General features: G+C 39.9%; 1 long non-coding RNA gene across 2 annotated transcripts in view; it reads right to left on the bottom strand.

Moving 5' to 3' along the window:
- Nucleotides 1–291: 291 nt before the first annotated feature.
- LOC141417415 (uncharacterized) overlaps nt 292–6,000 on the bottom strand; it is a 30,454-nt gene continuing 24,745 nt past the window's right edge. For both annotated transcript variants that reach the window (XR_012441970.1, XR_012441971.1), the window contains one exon: nt 292–2,987. This is a non-coding gene — a long non-coding RNA (uncharacterized lncRNA). The remainder of the gene's footprint in view (nt 2,988–6,000) is intronic.

Here is a 6,000-nt window from a genome sequence, read left to right as displayed (position 1 = left end):
GTCTGGTCATGCTTCAAAGACTGTCAGTTCAGCCTAAGGGTTTCCACACACTCTGAACATGGCCTAAGAATGACACAGTCATACATCTTTCAACACAAACGTTCCATCATAAATAGTCTCTGTTCATAGCTTTCATTGTGTACAATATTTTGTGAGTTTTTCATCTCTTGCAGATTCAAACTGTGGACCTTCAATGTTACTTAGATGACATAAACAAATTAAAATAAGGCCATGCTAAGCCAGTTGTGTTTATCAACATGATCCCCTCTGAAAACAAGAAGTGAAGTCAAACACGCTTTAATACTATTTATTAGTGGAGTAATATAATAGAGTTTGACAAGTTGAACAATTTTAACAGGCAGCTGTTAAAGTCTCTACAGGGCCTATTTAGAATGAAAACAGGCATGAGACAGCTCTATAACTGGGTTTTAAGAACAGCTCAGCCATCAACTAGATCCTAACCAAGTACTTTTATCCAGTTAATTTATGGGGTGAATCCCTTAGGGTCTCCAGTCGTCTACCAGCACAGCTCATTAGAGCCCGATATCCGACTTTTCTCATAGCACTGAAAACATGTATGCTTAAAATGTAATTAAACTTAAAACAAACAAGATCTTTATTCCCTGACAGTGCCGCTATTTTGAAATTGACAAAGGCAGGAACTTATATAGGATTATTTAGAAAGCACTATACATTTCAGCCACTTATGGCAAGCCATTTGCCCAACTGTTCATCCTGCATGCAATTAGGATTCTAAATACTTGGGCATGGGTTTCTACTGGGAATTCAACTTGCAGATCTCTTACAAACGAATAATGGGGTAAGACTCGCTGTCCAATGAGGTGTCTTATTGAAATATCCCAGGCCGTTTCGCTTGTCACAGCTGTCCTTTCAGCCGCCTGCACTCACACTGGATAGCTTTCATTACGAAAATAGAAATTTGTGTCTTAAGTGCTGTTACATTACTAATGCTAAATATTTAATTCCCCAGGGTTCCAATTATGGTTGAGCACTGGCAACACTGATTCCACTTTTTAATAACAACTGTAAAAGCAATTTGAGCATTTTTCAATTAATTAAATACATAGTGAACGAGTAACCTCTTGTCATTTTGCCCTCCAGGACCTGAGCTAATTGGTGGAGAATAAAATGTTTTGAAAATTAACTGATATTCTGGTCTGCACACTGTTATACCATTAAATCACAGTTTGCAGAATGAAGTTTGTCTTCTAATAGTTGCTCTCTGTAAGCATGCAGGTGTGAGACAGTACCTGTGTTTTATGGACTTAATGCTCCCAATTAGAGCCAAGTTGAAAGTCAAGTGCAGTTTCTCTAAACACCAGTCGGTACCAATAAAACTTTGCATTGTTCACAGATAAATGGTACAGATTTCAACACAGGCAAACTCTTGTGACATGTTTTCACAAGGTAGCTCAAATGTTCTGAAAGTTTGCTCCAAAGAATTCTTGTCATTAATTATATTCACACCACAAAGTTCAAAAACAAATTTTTAGAGTTTTTTTTCTCCATAAGCGAAAGTTGCACATCCAATGCCTGGGAAACTCCTTCCTTTTTAGACAATTGCAGTTTCTTGTTTCACCATAGAGCAACATCATAAATAAGTTCCAAACTGGTGTTTCAGCTGAAAAGGATGAATCACGAAGCAGATGCCACACTGGGAAATGAACCTTTTTCTGAAGTGCAGTGAAATGCGATGAAGGAGCCCATCTCCGTGTAGAAAAACGTCTCTGGCAGGTGTTCTTCCAGCTCTGCATCTTGATTGGCCAGATCTAAAATCCATGCTTGGAAAGTGAATGCCTTTTCGGCAGCTGTCTGTCTAACACAGATGATCCCTAAACAGGCTTTCCTGAATTACAAGTCTCAGCGAAGCACTGCAGCTCAGGGAGTGAGACACAGAAAGTGAAATTAATCACTCTGGGAGAGACAGAAAATAATAGAGAAAATTTAATCACTCCCATTCCAGTCTTCAGGGTTTAGATCCTTAATATTTCTAAGATTACAGTAACATCTTTGAGAAGTGAATCTTAATTACAGGATTAACGTGGTAGTACCAGTTGGTTAATATAAATAGATCAGCCTGAAATTCCAATTTTTAAAAACTAAACTGGATAATGAGGACTTTTTAAAATTCTAGGGTTGAGCTGGACTTCTCAGAAAGCACTCTCGGGACCATCAGCAAATACACACAGAAATGAAAGAAAAATACAAATTTAATTTAAATATCAATCTATATGGAATGTAGCATCTTAATAGACCATCAAAAATTGGCTTTATATATCTGATTTTTAATAATTTTTAGCACTTGAGATTAACAATTCTTAAAACAATTACTTGTAGAATTTGTAAATGACATATCAAATCTAGTTATGAAAATTATTTTTGCCAAAGACATTTTTCCAGCCCAAAGTAATATAAAAGTAAAAATAAAGAGAATTTACACTTTCAATACAAGTGGTACAGACATTATTTATATTAAGAAAGGAATTAGAATTTATTCCTAAACACTTACACATCTAATTTTGAAAAGTGATGGTTTTACTACTAACATATGGCTAGACATGGTGATTCATGACTAAAATCCCAGCACTCAGGAGGTAGAAGCAAGAGGATCTCAAGTTCCAGTGCAGCCTGGACTGCATAGTGAGACCATGTATCAAAATAATAAATAAACACAGCTAAACACAACAAAATACCTAGTTGTCTACAAACACTGGACCATTATCTACAGTAATAATTAAAGTCACTATATTTAGTACTGATGCCCCAAATTATTGCATGCAGCTGGCCAGCTGAAATTGGCTCTCAGATCCCACACAGGCAGCTTCAGGAGGATGAGACGTCTCCCCTCTGGATCACATACTCTGGGGTCAAGTTTCCCTCCACTCTGTGCAGTGTGGTCGTGGGTATGTCACCTGAAGCCTGGGTGGCTCTGGCTCCTGGCTCTGACGTAAGGGAACTCTGAGGACCTGAGGAGAGAAGATAACACAGACACTGGAGGTGTGGAAGAGCATGAAGACACAAGACCCCAAAGCTCCCAGGCCAAGGCTCACATCTGGCACATGGATAAAGCATTCACTTGTTACTGTTACAAATACAGCTGGCAGCAATCCAGAAAAAGAAATGTTTTAAGAAATGCCAATGAGAACTAAAACAATTGAACAAAATTAGCTAAGACAAACAAAACAAGATACCTGAGTCTTTTAGGGACAACTGAGCTATATAGTCCAATTCTTACTGATTACTATGAATTAGTGTCAAAGTTAAGTGAGACTACATACATTGTTTTCAAGATAAGAGCTAACAATATGATCCAGTTTCGAAAGATTTCCAACACAAATAGTTAATTCTTAAAACTTGGCTATTTTATAACCTACTCCCCAAGGGTACCAGATTATGCTGATTTCACTGTAGTTAGATAGTTTTATGGTTAATGTACTGTGGTATAAATAAATATAGCTTAGCCTAAGCGTCTCCACTGAAAATATGTATGCCATAAAATGACAAAATAAAATAGGTCAATAACTGAACTCATAGTAAATAACTCAAGCACAAAAAGAACATAACATTAGGATGAACTGAGATAAACAAGTCTCTTCAAAATTGATAATAAATTTATTCAAAAACAGACTTTGAAAATGAAAATCTAAATGACCCAAGATAAATGGTGAGAAAAGAGACATAAAATTGTAAACTTACATATACTACGCTTGTGTGAAAAGAGAAAGAGGTTCTAGGAAAATGAAATCAGCTTATGCAACTGTGTGATGATTAACTAATAGTCTACTCCCTTTTGGAGAGATCATAGGTGCTCAATAAATTGTTGCTGAATTGAGATGTAATTTACATGTTGTTTGGATGAGATGAGAACTATTAGTTATACTATCAGCTTTTCTCGAGGCAAGTGAAAGAAGAGACTGAAATCCTCAAGGAAAGAAGGAAAGCAACCCACTGCTGTCTCCAGTGCACAGTTGACGTTGGCTTTATCTGGGGACAAAGGCCATGGGGTAGCTTTCGAATATCTGAGGACATGAAGATGATCACCAGGAGATGACAAAGTCAGAGTTCCAGCCTCCCAGCACTGGCTGAAGTACTAGGTGGTGCCTTTTAATCAGGTTGACAAGTGATGTCCTGATGTGTGGCTTTGGGGAGATGGGTGGCAGGGTGATCTCCATGGAGCTCTTTGGTGGCACAGGAGGAGCTATAGGTGCTGTTATCAAAGCCTCCCTTGCCTTTATCTCTATGCTAGGCTTTTAGCACCTCCATTGTTTGGGATTTTAATTTGCACGGTGCTATAGTTTGGATCTGAAATGACCCCCAAAGCCCATGTGTTAGAGGTTTGATGCCCAGAGTGGAGAACCGCAAGGTAATGGAGTCTTTAAGAGGCGAGGCCTAGTAGAGATGTTAGATTTGGGGAACAGTGGGATTCCAGTCCCTTCCTTTCTTCTCTTTTCATGTTCCAGCCATGAGAAGAGGACTGTGCTCCACCATGAATGTGCTCCTGCCATGATGTGCTGCCTCACCACAGGCCCAAAACAGCAGGGCCAATAGCTCATGGGCTGAAACCTCCAAAACTGTTAGTCAAAACCCTTTTCTCTTTCTTAGCTGATTACTCCAGGCATTTGTTACACTAACAGAAAGTTGGGCATCTTATACATTATATCACTACAGAAACTGGAATGCTTGCTTTCAAGGTGTACTGGCTTATTTTATGCATTGCTATATAGAGTCTACCACTCTATGAACTCAAAGAAATTAGTAACTTTGCCTTTGTTCCCATAGGCTTTGAATCATGGACCACACCATACCACAGACATGGGCATCCTCTATGTTCCAGTCTCACTCCACTTCATGATCAGCTAAGCTCTACTTTGCAGGTTCAAAATTCAAACTGTCCACCATAGCACAGGCAGAGCACTGCTGACATTATGAAATTGCATTATAGCAAGGCTTTAGTCTCCAAATGGTTTCATATTAAGAATTTCCTGTGTCTATCTCATAAAAGCCAGGGTTAAAGATTTCACAGTGGCAGAGTGTTTGGGACGTGCCACATTCCCTTCCTTCACCAAGGAGGGACACTTCCAGCCTTTTGCAGATGGGGCAGATTATTTGCTGTTTATGTTATTTGGGGAAAAAAGATCTGGGGATTTAGGAACTCTAACTGTAAACGTGGAGAGGCCTCTGACAGGCTAAGAGGCATGGCAGAGGAAGGGGACTTTCTCTTTCCTTTAGAAGCCACTCTGCATCCTGTTTTTGTAAATGTTACTGTGACACTTTTGTAAAAGTGTCACTGGAACACAGGTGCACCCTTGTCTATGGCTGCTTTTGCATTGCAACAACAAAGACCACCCGCCCCAGAAATACTCCCTATCTGGCTCTTTTAAAAAAAAGTTGGCCAACCCTCCCCACCCCACTCTAGAGTGTCTCCCCAGAGAAGGAAGAGAATGTCTCCATTGGGGAAAGCTGTATCCCGCTCCCACCAGCCCTCAGTAAAGTCTTCCCTATCTCCCCCTCCACCCTAGCTCTTAGACTAGTCCTTAGATGTGTGTTGTGTCACTGATAGAAACCCTTGTCTAAAGGCCTAAGAAGCATCCCTCTTTCCAGTTGTGAAATGTATAAGGAAGACACGGGCAGTGAAATAATCCAAGCTTTGGCTTAACCTTTAAGTTCCCTTGCTAGCTCTGCACCCACTCCACACTGACTGAGCACCTAGGCCAGCCCTGTGCATGTGACCTCAAGTGGGGGAGTCTCAAAAAAGAAAGATGTTGGCTGCTGGTGTAACACAGTCGTAGAATATGTGATGTGCTTAGCATACACGAGGACTTGGGTTCCATCCCCAGTATTAAATTTTTTTAAATTAAAAAAAAAAAAAGAAGAAGAAGAAGGAAGAGTCGCGGGACAGATGAGATTTTCACCAGGAACAGCTGAGAGGAGGGGGGCCCTGGATATGGAAGAGGCAGCAGAAGTGCAGGCCTGGAGGTG

The sequence above is a fragment of the Castor canadensis genome, chromosome 15 (genome assembly GCF_047511655.1).
Source record: "Castor canadensis chromosome 15, mCasCan1.hap1v2, whole genome shotgun sequence".
Taxonomy (NCBI): domain Eukaryota; kingdom Metazoa; phylum Chordata; class Mammalia; order Rodentia; family Castoridae; genus Castor; species Castor canadensis.
This window is presented reverse-complemented; position numbering and strand designations above follow the sequence as displayed.